The 17483-nt window shown below is 50.9% G+C and overlaps 1 long non-coding RNA gene across 1 annotated transcript in view; it reads right to left on the reverse strand.

The window, feature by feature from the left end:
• Positions 1–10076, reverse strand: part of LOC140402558 (uncharacterized) — a 29820-nt gene extending 19744 nt beyond the window's left edge. The window contains exon 1 of the long non-coding RNA XR_011938168.1: positions 9973–10076. This is a non-coding gene — a long non-coding RNA (uncharacterized lncRNA). The remainder of the gene's footprint in view (positions 1–9972) is intronic.
• Between the last annotated feature and the right edge of the window lie 7407 nt (positions 10077–17483).

Here is a 17483-nt window from a genome sequence, read left to right on the forward strand (position 1 = left end):
AGCGACCTTCGCGACCGAGCGACCTTCGGGACCCACACCGAGCGACGTTCGGGACCCATACCGAGCGACCTTCGTGACCCACACCGACCAACCTTCGCGACCCACACCGACCGACCAGCACGACCCACACCGAGCGACCTTCGGGACCCACACCGAGTGACCTTCGCGACCCACACCGAGCGACCTTCGCGACCCACACCGAGCGACCTTCGCGACCCACACCGAGCGACCTTCGGGACCCACACCGAGCGACCTTCGGGACCCACACCGAGCGACCTTCGCGAACCACACCGACCGACCTTCGCGACCCACACCGAGCGACCTTCGCGACCTACACCGACCAACCTTCGGGACCCACACCGACCAACCAGCAAGAGCCACACCGAGCGACCTTCGCGACCCACACCGAGCGACCTTCACGACCCACACCGAGCGACCTTCGCGACCCACACTGAGCGACCTTCGGGACCCACACAGAGCGACCTTCGCGACCCACACCGAGCGACCTTCGCGACCCACACCGAGCGACCTTCGGGACCCACACCGAGCGACCTTCACGACCCACACCGAGCGACCTTCGGGACCCACACCGAGCGACCTTCACGACCCACACCGAGCGACCTTCGCGACCCACACCGACCGACCTTTGCGACCCACACTGAGCGACCTTCGCCACACACACCGAGCGACCTTCGGGACCCACACCGACCAACCAGCACGATCCACACCGAGCGACCTTCGCCACTCACACCGAGCGACCTTCGGGACCCACACCGAGCGACCTTCGCGACCCACACCGAGCGACCTTCGGGACCCACACCGACCAACCTTCGGGACCCACACCGAGCGACCTTCGCGACCCACACCGAGCGACCTTCGCGACCCACACCGAGCGACCTTCGGGACCCACACCGACCAACCTTCGGGACCCACACCGAGCGACCTTCGCGACCCACACCGAGCGACCTTCGCGACCCACACCGAGCGACCTTCGGGACCCACACCGAGCGACCTTCGCGACCCACACCGAGCGACCTTCGCCACCCACACCGACCGACCTTTGGGACCCACACCGAGCGACCTTCGGGACCCACACCGACCAACCTTCGCGACCCACACCGAGCGACCTTCGCGACCCACACCGAGCGACCTTCGCGACCCACACCGAGCGACCTTCGCGACCCTCACCGAGCGACCTTCGCGACCCACACCGAGCGACATTCGCGACCCACACCGACCAACCAGCAAGAGCCACACCGAGCGACCTTCGCGACCCACACCGAGCGACCTTCTGGACCCACACCGACCAACCTTCGCGACCCACACCGAGCGACCTTCGCGACCCACACCGAGCGACCTTCGAGACCCACACCGAGCGACCTTCGGGACCCACACCACGTGACCTTCGCGACCCACACCGAGCGACCTTCGCGACCCACACCGAGCGACCTTCGGGACCCACAACGAGCGACCTTCGCGACCCACACCGAGCGACCTTCGCCACCCACACCGACCGACCTTTGGGACCCACACCGAGCGACCTTCGGGACCCACACCGACCAACCTTCGCGACCCACACCGAGCGACCTTCGCGACCCACACCGAGCGACCTTCACGACCCACACCGAGCGACCTTCGCGACCCACACCGAGCGACATTCGCGACCCACACCGACCAACCAGCAAGAGCCACACCGAGCGACCTTCGCGACCCACACCGAGCGACCTTCGGGACCCACATCGACCAACCTTCGCGACCCACACCGAGCGACCTTCGCGACCCACACCGAGCGACCTTCGAGACCCACACGGAGCGACCTTCGGGACCCACACCACGTGACCTTCACGACCCACACCGAGCGACCTTCGGGACCCACACCGAGCGACCTTTGCGACCCACACCGAGGGACCTTCGCCACCCACACCGACCAACCTTCGCAACCCACACCGAGCGACCTTCGGGACCCACACCGAGCAACCTTAGCGACCCACACCGAGCGACCTTCGCGACCCACACCGAGCGACCTTCGCGACCCACACCGAGCGACCTTCGCGACCCACACCGAGCGAATTTCGTGACCCACACCGAGCGACCTTCGCGACCCACTCCGAGGAACCTTCGGGACCCACACCGAGCGACCTTCGCGACCCACACCGAGCGACCTTCGCGACCCACACCGACCGACCTTCGCGACCCACACCGAGCGACCTTCGCGACCCACACCGAGCGACCTTCGCGACCCACACCGAGCGACCTTCGCGACCCACACCGAGCGACCTTCGCGACCCACACCGACTAACCTTCGCGACCCACACCGAGCGACCTTCGCGACCCACACTGAGCGACCTTCGCAACCCACACCGAGCGACCTTCGCGACCCACACCGACCAACCAGCATTACCCACACCGAGCGACCTTCGGGACTGCGCCTGTTCCTGCTGCTCCTCCACTCCGCCCTCCTCTGCCTGCGGCACATCGCCCCTCTGCTGGGCTATTTTGTGCAGGATGCAGCACACCACAATGATGCGGCCGACACTATCTGACCGATACTGGAGGGTGCCCCCAGAGAGGTCCAGGCACCTGAAACGCATCTTCAGCACGCCAAAGCACCTCTCTATCACTCCCCTTGTCGCTACATGGGCATAATTGTAGCGGTTCTCCGCCTCATTGCGTGGCCTCCGTATAGGCGTCATCAGCCACGATCGCAATGGGTAGCCCCTGTCACCCAGCAATCAGCCCCTCAGCCGGTGATGGCATCCCTCGTACATGCCGGGGATGGATGACCGCGACAACACGTATGAGTCGTGTACACTGCCTGGGTAACGGGCGCAGACGTGCAGGATCATCATGTGGTGGTCGCAGACCACCTGTATGTTCATCGAATAGGTCCCCTTCCTACTGGTGAACACGGCCCTGTTATCTGCAGGTGGCCGCACGGCGACGTGCATCCCATCAATCGCGCCCTGGACCATGGGTTTTGCTTGCACTGAGTGCTGAATTTGGTGCTTTTTGAGTGCGATAGTGAGAGTTTGGTGACCGAGGGAGTATAAGGCTTCATTTTTATCTAAAGTTTAGTCTTTCTTTTATTTAGTTAATTAACTTAAAAGTTGCTGTTTGGTTTAGAAGAAGGTGAATTTTCAATCAGCTTTAAACAGGCTTCTACTTGTAGGCACTTGCAGCTGGAGCTTGTTAATTAGTTAATTGGATTAGGCCAGTTTTCAGAGGGTAGATTCACAGTATAAAAGTGATCCGCTACAGTGCAGACTTTGTTTGCACTGAGTGCTGAATTTGGTGCTTTTTGAGTGCTATAGTAAGTGTTTGGTGACCGAGGGAGTGCTGAATTTGGTGCTTTTTGAGTGCTATAGTGAGAGTTTGGTGACCGAGGGAGGTAGGTGAGGAGGGAGTAAGGTGCTCCTTTCATTTTGTTTCCGACATTTCCGCAAAGAGTGCGAAGAGAGCCAGGAGTTTACAGGAAGTGTAGCTGACTGGGAGCAGAGTCGGATGGCGGAGATCTAGTTAGTCCACACAGCAGCTATATTCTGTAAGGTAAGAGGGGATGGAGGCTAGGCCAGTTACATGCCCCTCCTGTAGGATGTGGGTGGTGAGGGATACCACCGGTGTCCCCACTGACTATACCTGCGGGAAGTGCACCCAACTTCAGCTCCTCAAAGACCGTGTTAGGGAACTGGAGCTGAAGCTGGATGAACTTCGGATCATCCGGGAGGCAGAGGGGGTGATTGAGAAGAGTTACAGGGGGGTAACCACACCCAAGGTACAGAACAAGAATAGCTGGGTTACAGTCAGGGGGAAAAAAACAAACAGGCAGACAGTGCAGGGATCCCTCGTGGCCGTTCCCCTTCAAAACAAGTATACCGTTTTGGATGCTGTTGGGGGGGATGACCTACCGGGGGAAGGCCCTAGCGGCCAGGTCTCTGGCACTGAGTCTGGCTCTGGGGCTCAGAAGGGAAGGGGGGAGAATAGAAAAGCAATAGTTGTAGGAGATTCAATGGTTAGGGGAATAGATAGGAGATTCTGTGGTCGCGAGTGAGACTCCCGGAAGGTATGTTGCCTCCCGGGTGCCAGGGCCAGGGATGTCTCGGATCATGTCTTCAGGATCCTTAAGGGGGAGGGGGAGCAGCCAGAAGTCGTGGTGCACATTGGTACCAACGACATAGGTAGGAAAAGGGGTGTGGAGGTAATAAACAAGTTTAGGGAGTTAGGCTGGAAGTTGAAAGCCAGGACAGACAGAGTTGTCATCTCTGGTTTGTTGCCGGTGCCACGTGATAGCGAGGCTAGGAATAGGGAGAGAGTGCAGTTGAACACGTGGCTGCAGGAATGGTGTAGGAGGGAGGGCTTCAGGTATTTGGATAATTGGAGCGCATTCTGGGGAAGGTGGGACCTGTACAAGCAGGACGGGTTGCATCTGAACCAGAGGGGCACCAATATCCTGGGAGGGAGGTTTGCTAGTACTCTTCGGGAGGGTTTAAACTAATTTGGCAGGGGAATGGGAACCGGATTTGTAGTCCAGCAACTAAGGTAGCCAATATTCAGGACGCCAAAGCATGTAATGAGGCAGTGGGGAAGGGAACACTGAGTATTTGCAGGCACGGAGATGGGTTGAAGTGTGTATACTTCAACGCAAGAAGCATCAGGAATAAGGTGGGTGAACTTAAGGCATGGATCGGTACTTGGGACTACGATGTGGTGGCCATCACGGAAACGTGGATAGAAGAGGGGCAGAAATGGTTGTTGGAGGTCCCTGGTTATAGATGTTTCAATAAGATTAGGGAGGGTGGTAAAAGAGGTGGGGGGTGGCATTATTAATTAGAGATAGTATAACAGCTGCAGAAAGGCAGTTCGAGGAGTATCACCCTATTGAGGTAGTATGGGTTGAAGTCAGAAATAGGAAAGGAGCAGTCACCTTGTTAGGAGTTTTCTATAGGCCCCCCAATAGTAGCAGAGATGTGGAGGAACAGATTGGGAAACAGATTTTGGAAAGGTGCAGAAGTCATAGGGTAGTAGTCATGGGCGACTTTAACTTCCCAAATATTGAGTGGAAACTCTTTAGATCAAATAGTTTGGATGGGGTGGTGTTTGTGCAGTGTGTCCAGGAAGATTTTCTAACACAGTATGTAGATTGTCCGACCAGAGGAGGGGCAATATTGGATTTAGTACTGGGTAATGAACCAGGGCAAGTGGTAGATTTGTTAGTGGGGGAGCATTTTGGAGATAGTGACCACAATTCTGTGACTTTCACTTTAGTAATGGAGAGGGATAGGTACGTGCAACAGGGCAAGGTTTACAATTGGGGGAAGGGTAAATACGATGTTGTCAGACAAGAATTGAAGTGCATAAGTTGGGAACATAGGCTGGCAGGGAAGGACACAAGTGAAATGTGGAACTTGTTCAAGGAACAGGTACTACGTGTCCTTGATATGTATGTCCCTGTCAGGCAGGGAAGAGATGGTCGAGTGAGGGAACCATGGTTGACAAGAGAGGTTGAATGTCTTGTTAAGAGGAAAAAGGTGACTTATGTAAGGCTGAGGAAACAAGGTTCAGACAGGGCATTGGAGGGATACAAGATAGCCAGGAGGGAACTGAAGAAAGGGATTAGGAGAGCTAAGAGAGGGCATGAACAATCTTTGGCAGGTAGGATCAAGGAAAACCCCAAGGCCTTTTACACATATGTGAGAAATATGAGAATGACTAGAGCGAGGGTAGGTCCGATCAAGGACAGTAGCGGGAGATTGTGTATTGAGTCTGAAGAGATAGGAGAGGTCTTGAATGAGTACTTTTCTTCTGTATTTACAAATGAGAGGGGTAATATTGTTGGAGAGGACAGTGTGAAACAGATTGGTAAGCTCAAGGAAATACTTGTTAGGAAGGAAGATGTGTTGGGCATTTTGAAAAACTTGAGGATAGACAAGTCCCCCGGGCCTGACGGGATATATCCAAGGATTCTATGGGAAGCAAGAGATGAAATTGCAGAGCCGTTGGCAATTATCTTTTCGTCCTCACTGTCAACAGGGGTGGTACCAGGGGATTGGAGAGTGGCGAATGTCATGCCCCTGTTCAAAAAAGGAACTAGGGATAACCCTGGGAATTACAGGCCAGTTAGTCTTACTTCGGTGGTAGGCAAAGTAATGGAAAGGGTACTGAAGGATAGGATTTCTGAGCATCTGGAAAGACACTGCTTGATTAGGGATAGTCAGCACTGATTTGTGAGGGGTAGGTCTTGCCTTACAAATCTTATTGAATGCTTTGAGGAGGTGACCAAGCATGTGGATGAAGGTAAAGCAGTGGATGTAGTGTACATGGATTTTAGTAAGGCATTTGATAAAGTTCCCCATGGTAGGCTTCTGCACAAAGTAAGGAGGCATGGGATAGTGGGAAATTTGGCCAGTTGGATAACGAACTGGCTAACCGATAGAAGTCAGAGAGTGGTGGTGGATGGCAAATATTCAGCCTGGATCCCAGTTACCAGTGGTGTACCGCAGGGATCAGTTCTGGGTCCTCTGCTGTTTGTGATTTTCATTAATGACTTGGATGAGGGAGTTGAAGGGTGGGTCAGTAAATTTGCAGACGATACGAAGATTGGTGGAGTTGTGGATAGTAAGGAGGGCTGTTGTCGGCTGCAAAGAGACATAGATAGGATGCAGAGCTGGGCTGAGAAGTGGCAGATGGAGTTTAACCCTGAAAAGTGTGAGGTTGTCCATCTTGGAAGGACAAATATGAATGCGGAATACAGGGTTAACGGTAGAATTCTTGGCATTGTGGAGGAGCAGAGAGACCTTGGGGTCTATGTTCATACATCTTTGAAAGTTGCCACTCAAGTGGTAGAGCTGTGAAGAAGGCCTATGGTGTGCTCGCGTTCATTAACAGAGGGATTGAATTTAAGAGCCGTGAGGTGATGATGCAGCTGTACAAAACTTTGGTAAGGCCACATTTGGAGTACTGTGTACAGTTCTGGTCGCCTCATTTTAGGAAGGATGTGGAAGCTCTGGAAAAGGTGCAAAGAAGATTTACCAGGATGTTGCCTGGAATGGAGAGTAGGTCTTACGAGGAAAGGTTGAGGGTGCTAGGCCTTTTCTCATTAGAGCGGAGAAGGATGAGGGGCGACTTGATAGAGGTTTATAAGATGATCAGGGGAATAGATAGAGTAGACAGTCAGAGACTTTTTCCCCAGGTGGAACACACCATTACAAGGGGACATAAATTTAAGGTGAAAGGTGGAAGATATAGGAGGGATATCAGAGGTAGGTTCTTTACCCAGAGAGTAGTGGGGGCATGGAATGCACTGCCTGTGGAAGTAGTTGAGTCGGAAACATTAGGGACCATCAAGCAGCTGTTGGATAGGTACATGGATTACGGGAAAATGATATAGTGTAGATTTATTTGTTCTTAAGGGCAGTACGGTAGCATTGTGGATAGCACAATTGCTTCACAGATCCATGGTCCCAGGTTCGATTCCGGCTTGGGTCATTGTCTGTGCGGAGTCTGCACGTCCTCCCCGTGTCTGCGTGGGTTTCCTCCGGGTGCTCCGGTTTCCTCCCACAGTCCAAAGATGTGCGGGTTAGGTGAATTGGCTAATGATAAATTGCCCTTAATGTCCAAATTGCCCTTGGTGTTGGGTGGAGGTGTTGAGTTTGGGTAGGGTGCTCTTTCCAAGAGCTGGTGCAGACTCAAAGGGCCGAATGGCCTCCTTCTGCACTGTAAATTCAATGATAATCTATGATTAATCTAGGACAAAGGTTCGGCACAACATCGTGGGCCGAAGGGCCTGTTCTGTGCTGTATTTTATATGTTCTATGTTCTATGGGGAACCCGGTCACGGCAGAGAAGCCCACGGCCCGGGCATCTTGGCTGGCCCGGTCCACGGGGAAGCGGATGTAGCGGTGCGCCATGGCATATAGGGCATCTGTCACTGCCCGGATGCACCGATGCACCGATGTCTGCGATATGCCGGACAGGTCCCCACTCGGTGCCTGGAATGACCCCGTTGCATAAAAGTTCAGGGCCACCGTAACCTTGACGGACACGGGGAGAGGGTGTCCCCCGCCAGTGCCACGCGGTGACAGGTGTGCCAGCAGGTGGCAGATGTGTGCCACGGTTTCCCGCCTCATCCGGAGTCTCCTCCTGCATTCCCGGTCCGTGAGGTCCTGGTATGACTGCCGGGGCCGGTACACATGGGGCGCCCTCGGGTGCCTCCGTTGCCGTGGGGCCGCGACGTCCTCCTCCCCCTCCTCGTCCTGTCGGTCAGGTGTCCCTCCAGCCTGGGCGGCTGCCGCCTGCTCCTCTGCGGCAGCCTGCGCCGCCTCTCTGGCACGCTCCTCCTGCTCCTCCTCCTCCTCCTCATCCAGGGCAACATAGACATTAGCGGCTGCCGCCACGGCGGTCAACATCGCTGGATGATCGGAAAACATGACGGCCTGGTGGGGGGGAGGGGAACGACGACATGTCATCATTGCCCATATCCCCTCCTCCCCCCAGCCAGGTGGCATGGACCGCATGGGTCCAACTGTTGGAGGCTGGCACCTGGCCAGGTGGACCAACTCACTTGCCTTCGCATCCCCCTCCCCGGCACGGACCCCCCCATCCCCCTCCCCGGCACGGAACCCCCCCATCCCCCTCCCCGGCACAGACCCTCCCCCCCCAACCTCCTCCCCGCACGGACCCCCCATCCCCCTCCCGGGCACGGACCCCCCCATCCCCCTCCCCGGCACGGACCCCCCCCCCAACCTCCACCCTGGCACGGACCCCCCCATTCCCCTCCCCGGCACGGACCCCCCCCAACCTGCACCCCGGCACGGACCCCCCCCAACCTCCACCCCGGCATGTACTCCCCCCCCCCCAACCTCCACCCCAGCACGGACCCCCCTAAGCTCCACCCCGGCACAGACACCCCCCCAACCTCCACCCAGGCACGGACCCCCCCCCCAACCTCCACCCCGGCACGGACCCCCCCCCCCAACCTCCTCCTCGGCACGGACCCCCCAACCCCCTCCCCGGCACGGACCCCCCCCCATCCCCCTCCCCGGCACGGACCCCCCCCAACCTCCTCCCCGGCACGGACCCCCCCAAACCTCCACCCCAGCACGGACCCCCCCCAACCTCCACCCCGGCACGGACCCCCCCCAACCTCCTCCCCGGCACAGACCCCCCATCCCCCTCCCCGGTACGGACCCCCCCATTCCCCTCACCGTCACGGACCCCCCTCCCAGCACTCCACCGGAGCCCAGCCCACTCTAACCACCCCCCCACGCCGCACACACACACACACACAACCCGAGACACACCTCTCCCCACACATTCAGACTGCGGCCACGCCATCGCCTGCCCAGCGGCCAACCCCCCAGGCTGTGACTCACCTCCACGCTGGTCGGCGTGAAGCTGGAGCACAGGGTCACGCCGATGAAAAGGAGGTTTAATTTACGTCGACGTGAACGGTCATCACGTCGACGGGACTTCGGCCCATCCGGAAGGGAGAATATCGGCAGGCCGAAAATCGGCTGCATTGCGCAGACCCGTGCCATTCTCCGACGGCAGCGGCGCCATTAACGCCCCGCCGACTTTTCTCCCTTCAGAGACTTCGGCAACCGGCGGGGGCGGGATTCACGGCGGCCAACGGCCATTCTCCGACCCGCTGGGGGGGTCGGAGAATGACGCCCCTGGTCTCTTGACCATTCCCAATTTTAATCGGTTCACCATTGGTGGCCGTGTCTTCAGGTGTCTGGGCCCCAAGCTCCGAAATTCCCTCCCTCCACCTTTCCGTCTCTATTGAGACATTCCTTAAAACATCTTCAACAAAAGCTTTTGGTCAGTCACTTTGGATATTTCATTACTCTGAAGGCAACACATAAATATAAGTTGTTGTTGTACTTTACTGATGTGGAACTATTGGGGGAAGGGAGCGGTCAGGGGGTCAGAGCAACTTCCCGAGGTCAACATCGGTTTTGTTTGGTGTTAACTTACCGCACTTGGGAATTCCATTTTCACAAGTTGAACGGTACCTCATTAAAAAGTGAGAACATCCCATCATTCCAGCTTCTCCATAACAGTCATCGTGAACTTGACAGCATCTGAGTGGGTGACAAACAAGAGATATCATTTCAGATGTAAGTTTTTCACGGAGAGACTGAAACTCAGTCAGCGGCTTAATGATTCCAAACAAGCCTCAGATTGGGTTCCCAACTCTGAAGAATTGTCCTGGAGTTTTCAGGAAGTAAAGATGAATCCTCAGGTAACTCATTTCACATAACTGAGGGGATAAGGTCACTGCAGCACTTTAACAACATGGTCTTCTCCGATTTTATTTCAACGCATTTGTCCATTGGAGAGAAACTGGGGGTGGGAGGGAAAAGCTGTTTCTGAAAAAACACCCAATCAGATGACAAAGAGTCTGTTCACTTTCCAATTGGTTTGGAAAGGTGGGCACCCCGAGAGTGGACATGTCAGACCAATGGCAGCATGGAGGTGGGATGTTTGAGGTGACACTCCAGGAACATGTAAAGGAAACTATAATTTATGGGATCTTAACCTGTCGAACTACGCCAAGTTTGGGGGAAGCTTAGTTGATGAATCAAGTCCTGGCACAATACGACAAGTTGTACGATTTGTAATATTTGTAGACTGTGTTAAGTTGTTCGATTCCTTGTATTATTCGACTGTGTATAGTTGAAGGAATTTATATCATCTCTGCTATTCGGTTATCAGTAGCACTTTGCGAATACTGGAACTCAGCAGAAATTTGCAGTATAAACTCCTCAGGTGCCAAAAAGAATTGTTTTATTTGTAGTCGCTTGATTACAATTTGAAAGTCATTTAAAAGGCAATTCGTAGACAATTCGAAGCTTTCAGAGAATTACAGACATTATCTTTCTTTGCTTAGGCAGACAGCTCGAAAGTAACTTTTAAAAGGTCAAAGTCTGGCAATGAAACATGAAAAGAGAGAGAAAGCTAATCTTCAGCTAAACTCAAACTCAAAGTCAAAAGTGGACTAACATCACTGACACAGACTGGTAGACTGACAGAACCCCCAAAAGACATAAACTAAAATGGAGACTAGAATCAAAGGCAAAAACTGACTAAACTAACAGAAAGACAACACAGCACAACACACCCCCAAAGACAATAAAAACACAGACAACACACGAAAAACTAAACACTAAAACAAAATTTACAAAGACAATACTCACAAAGACAACAAAACCCCAACCTAACCTAAAATGGCCGGGAGAAACTTTTCAGTTATACACTTTCATATCTGTCTTAAGTCATCTAATTATACCCCAATATAATCCTAATTGGTTTGGGTTAGACTCAAACACATTTGATTTGATGGCAAGCCGTCCATCTTCAATGTGCAACATCAGCTTTTCTGACCTAGCTGTTACCTGCATTGTGAACAATGGTGCCTTCATGTTGCTGTGTATTCAATCCCTTGGCCTTGACAATTAGCACAAGACAGTGTCAAATTATCTTGCAACTGTGCTTTTTTTTTTAATGTCACACTGTCTTTGAAAATATGCATTTGCCAGAACAACGGACTTCAGTATAAGTGAATTATGCTGTATAGAACATAGAACAATACAGCGCAGTACAGGCCCTTCGGCCCACGATGTTGCACCGAAACAAAAGCCATCTAACCTACACTATACCATTATCATCCATATGTTTATCCAATAAACTTTTAAATGCCCTTAATGTTGGCGAGTTCACTACTGTAGCAGGTAGGACATTCCACGGCCTCACTACTCTTTGCGTAAAGAACCTACCCCTGACCTCTGTCCTATATCTATTACCCCTCAGTTTAAGGCTATGTCCCCTCGTGCTAGCCATTTCCATCCGCGGGAGAAGGCTCTCACTGTCCACCCTATCTAACCCTCTGATCATTTTGTATGCCTCTATTAAGTCTCCTCTTAACCTTCTTCTCTCTAACGAAAACAACCTCAAGTCCATCAGCCTTTCCTCATAAGATTTTCCCTCCATACCAGGCAACATCCTGGTAAATCTCCTCTGCACCCGTTCCAAAGCCTCCACGTCCTTCCTATAATGCGGTGACCAGAACTGTACGCAATACTCCAAATGCGGCCGTACCAGAGTTCTGTACAGCTGCAACATGACCTCCTGACTCCGGAACTCAATCCCTCTACCAATAAAGGCCAACACTCCATAGGCCTTCTTCACCACCCTGTCAACCTGGGTGGCAACTTTCAGGGATCTATGTACATGGACACCTAGATCCCTCTGCTCATCCACACTTCCAAGAACTTTACCATTAGCCAAATATTCCGCATTCCTGTTATTCCTTCCAAAGTGAATCACCTCACACTTCTCTACATTAAACTCCATTTGCCACCTCTCAGCCCAGCACTGCAGCTTATCTATATCCCTCTGTAACCTGCTACGTCCTTCCTCACTATCGACAACACCACCGACTTTAGTATCGTCTGCAAATTTACTCACCCACCCTTCTGCACCTTCCTCTAGGTCATTGATAAAAATGACAAACAGCAACGGCCCCAGAACAGATCCTTGTGGTACTCCACTTGTGACAGAACTCCATTCTGAACATTTCACATCAACCACCACCCTCTGTCTTCTTTCAGCTAGCCAATTTCTGATCCACATCTCTAAATCACCCTCAATCCCCAGCCTCCGTATTTTCTGCAATAGCCTACCGTGGGGATCCTTATCAAACGCTTTGCTGAAATCCATATACACCACATCAACTGCTCTACCCTCGTCTACCTGTTCAGTCACCTTCTCAAAGAACTCGATAAGGTTTGTGAGGCATGACCTACCCTTCACAAAGCCATGCTGACTATCCCTGATCATATTATTCCTATCTAGATGATTATAAATCTTGTCTCTTATAATGCCCTCCAAGACTTTACCCACTACAGACGTGAGGCTCACCGGTCTATAGTTGCCGGGGCTGTCTCTGCTCCCCTTTTTGAACAAAGGGACCACATTTGCTATCCTCCAGTCCTCTGGCACTATTCCTGTATCCAATGATGACATAAAAATCAAAGCCAAAGGTCCAGCAATCTCTTCCCTGGCCTCCCAGAGAATCCTAGGATAAATCCCATCAGGCCCCGGGGACTTATCTATTTTCAGCCTGTCCAGAATTGCCAACACCTCTTCCCTACTTACCTCAATGCCATCTAATCTATTTACCTGGAGCTCAGCATTCTCCTCCACAACATTATCTTTTTCCTGAGTGAATACTGACGAAAAATATTCATTTAGTATCTTGCCTATCTCTTCAGACTCTACACACAACTTCCCATCCCTGTCCTTGACTGGTCCTACTCTGTCCCTAGTCATTCGCTTATTCCTGACATACCTATAGAAAGCTTTTGGGTTTTCCTTGATCCTTCCTGCCAAATACTTCTCATGTCCCCTCCTTGCTCGTCTTAGCTCTCTCTTTAGATCCTTCCTCGCTACCTTGTAACTATCCATCGCCCCAACTGAAACTTCACACCTCATCTTCACATAGGCCTCCTTCTTCCTCTTAACAAGAGATTCCACTTCTTTGGTAAACCACGGTTCCCTCGCTCGGCACCTTCCTCCCTGCCTGACCGGTACATACTTATCAAGAACACGCAATAGCTGATCCTTGAACAAGCTCCACTTATCCAGTGTGTCCAAAACTTGCAGCCTACTTCTCCACCTTATCCCCCCCAAGTCACGTCTAATGGCATCATAATTTCCCTTCCCCCAGCTATAACTCTTGCCCTGCGGTGTATACTTATCCCTTTCCATCCTTAACGTAAACGTCACCGAATTGTGGTCACTGTCCCCAAAGTGCTCACCTACCTCCAAATCCAACACCTGGCCTGGTTCATTACCCAAAACCAAATCCAATGTGGCCTCACCTCTTGTTGGCCTGTCAACAAACTGTGTCAGGAAACCCTCCTGCACACACTGAACAAAAAACGACCCATCTAATGTACTCGAACTATATCTTTTCCAGTCAATATTTGGAAAGTTAAAGTCTCCCATAATAACTACCCTGTTACTTTCGCTCATATCCAGGATCATCTTCGCCATCCTTTCCTCTACATCCCTAGAACTATTTGGAGGCCAAGAGAAAACTCCCAACAGGGTGACCTCTCCTTTCCTGTTTCTAACCTCAGCCCATACTACCTCGGAAGATGAGTCCCCATCTAGCATCCTCTCCGCCACCGTAATACTGCTCTTGACTAGCAGCGCCACACCTCCCCCTCTTTTGCCTCCTTCCCTGAGCTTACTAAAACACCTAAACCCCGGAACCTGCAACATCCATTCCTGTCCCTGCTCTATCCACGTCTCCGAAATGGCCACAACATCGAAGTCCCAGGTACCAACCCATGCTGCCAGTTCCCCTACCTTATTTCGTATACTCCTGGCATTGAAGTAGACACACTTCAAACCACCTACCTGAACACTGGCCCCCTCCTCCGACGTCAAATCTGAGCTCCTGACCTCTATACTCTCATTCTCCCTTACCCTAAAACTACAATCCAGGTTCCCATGCCCCTGCTGCATTAGTTTAAACCCCCCCAAAGAGCACTAACAAATCTCCCCCCCAGGATATTTGTGCCCCTCAGGTTCAGATGTAGACCATCCTGTCTGTAGAGGTCCCACCTTCCCCAGAAAGCGCCCCAGTTATCCAGAAATCTGAATCCCTCCCGCCTGCACCATCCCTGTAGCCACGTGTTTAATTGCTCTCTCTCCCTATTCCTCATCTCACTATCACGTGGCACGGGCAACAACCCAGAGATAACAACTCTGTTTGTTCTAGTTCTGAGCTTCCATCCTAGCTCCCTGAAAGCCTGCCTGACATCCTTATCCCCTTTCCTACCTATGTCGTTAGTGCCAATGTGGACCACGACTTGGGGCTGCTCCCCCTCCCCCTTAAGGACCCGGAAAACACGATCCGAGACATCACGTACCCTTGCACCTGGGAGGCAACATACCAAACGTGAGTCTCTCACGTTCCCACAAAATCTCCTATCTGTGCCCCTGACTATAGAGTCCCCAATTACTAATGCTCTGCTCCTCTCCCCCCTTCCCTTCTGAGCAACAGGGACAGACTCTGTGCCAGAGGTCTGTACCCCATGGCTTACCCCTGGTAAGTCGTCCCCCCCACAAGTATCCAAAGCGGTATACTTGTTTCTCAGGGGAACGACCGCAGGGGATCCCTGCACTGACTGTTTTTTCCCCGTCCCTCTTACAGTTACCCATCTATCTCCAATCTTTGGTGTAACTAATTCCCTGAAGCTGCTATCTATGACCCCCTCTGCCTCCCGAATGATCCGAAGTTCTTCCAACTCCAGCTCCAGTTCCCTAACTCGGTCTTGGAGGAGCTGGAGATGGCAGCACTTCCTGCAGGTAAAATCAGCAGGGACACTAACGGCATCCCTCACCTCAAACATCCTGCAGGAGGAACATTGCACTCCCTTCCCTGCCATTCCTCTAACTTTCTACCAAGATCTGGCTAACAACTAAATTTAAAAAAAATTTTATATATAAAAAAATAAATAAATAAAGAATAAAAATTATTAATAACAATAATAAAATATGGTACTTACCTCACACCAAAGGGTTTTATTATTAGGTTAGAGGAGGAGGGCGGGTGGGAGACACTGCACGTGTAGTGTCTCGGGTTTCCTCTCCACCAGAATTTATTGGTGAGGGTCTTCCCAGACGTCCGCGGGTCGACTTCCTGTTCCCACCTTAAACACTAGAATTTTTTAAAAAAAAATTTATTTAAAGGAGAAACTTACCTCCCAGAAATCACTTCCGCACTGCCCCCGCAGAAATGGGTATTAAAAGTGGGGCTCAACATTTATGCTTAAACAGCTATCTTTTACCTATACTAGTTGTATTTGAAATACTTGGCTTCTACAGTCGGCCCTTTGATAAATCGAAAAATTGAGATATATCAGAAAAGATTAAAATACATCATTAATGCGATAGGATAGGTAAAAGCGCAAAGAATCATTGCAGTTTTAAACAATAAAATGGAATTAACATTGCAACAGGCATTTCAAAATAATTATTAAAATTATTATACAATAAAAGTTGAACATATGATCTAGTAATAAATGGTAAAATGATTATCAAAATTGATGTCAAGTCTTTGACATCTTCTGGATAATACACAAAAGCTTGTTGAAAGGGTTAATTTTCTTACAGAGACAAAAGAGGCGTATAGCTTGGAATGATGCCATTCGCATCTTTAAACTTTTTTTTTTGTCACTCAAATGGACTGGGAGTAAAAGTTGGATTGCTGCCAAATTCCCGTTATCAAATTTCTTTGAACAACCTGTTCTTTTGGCTTTTAATCAAAGATTGTTGGTTTTTTTTTAAACCAGCTTCCACATTGTTTGAAGTTTTAATTTCCAGGCTAATTCCAAACATTTATTTTAAAATATCAAATACAATAACTTATTAAATATATAACTGAACCAATCTTGTGCTGTATCTTGATTTTCTGTAGATGAATTTGCCGATTCTGTTAAAGGAAACACAGCTAACAAGATATGTTAATTTCTTTAAATTAATAAAGCAACGTTCAGAATGACAGTTTTCTTAAGTTGACAGTTCTTGGCAACTTTTTAGCGATACATTGAGGGTTCTTTAGCTACTTTGATGGCAGCCGTTCTCTTCTGAGTAAGTTCCCTTTCTCGTTTGGAAATTTTCTGTCCCAAGTAAACATCTTTCTGGGCAATTTGTGCTTTGTGAAAGCTAGCTTTGCGACTGTTAGTACTGAGGTGGTTCAAGACCATCCGTAAATCTTTGTCATGATCATCTTTATTGATAGAGGTTATCAGAACATCATCTTCATATTGGATAATGGTGGAAGGCCGAACAGGCAGTTGCCTGAGATGATTCTGTAAAGCCATGTGGTAAACAGTTGGGCTATTATGATACTGTTGTTGATTAACTGTAAAAGCAAACCATGGTTGTAGTTGCTTAGCCAGTGTTGCTGACCAGAAGCCAAACTGGGTGTGTCTTGTTGGTACGTGTTACATGGTTGACCACGAGGTGGAGATGTATTGTAGTGAACATTGTCTACTTCATTATCATCTCTTGAATCCATCCGTTGTTTTTGATAGCATTTTGCCATCCAGTGTCCTACTCTACCACAGGAAAGACATTGTGGTATTTTCTTACGTGATTTTAATGGAGCAAGGGTACATGTTTGTTCTAGCGCTGGTGGTGAAATTGTAGTTACTGCTGATATTCCTGCAGGTGCTGCAACAGCCGCCGCTGGAGCAGCAGGTAACATGGGCTGGATTTGAGCAATAGGCTGCATTTGAGCAGCTGCAGTGTTAAAAGTTGCCTGATTGTGCAAACCACGATCTATCTGAATGCATCGGTCAACTATGTCTCGGTATGTGCCAGCTGTGGCCCAAGCTGGTAAAACCAAATTCAAGGCAGCAGAAACTCCAGGTTTAACACCGGCTATAAAAGCCGTTTTTAATGGACTT

Source organism: Scyliorhinus torazame, chromosome 25 (assembly GCF_047496885.1).
Source record: "Scyliorhinus torazame isolate Kashiwa2021f chromosome 25, sScyTor2.1, whole genome shotgun sequence".
Classification (NCBI taxonomy): domain Eukaryota; kingdom Metazoa; phylum Chordata; class Chondrichthyes; order Carcharhiniformes; family Scyliorhinidae; genus Scyliorhinus; species Scyliorhinus torazame.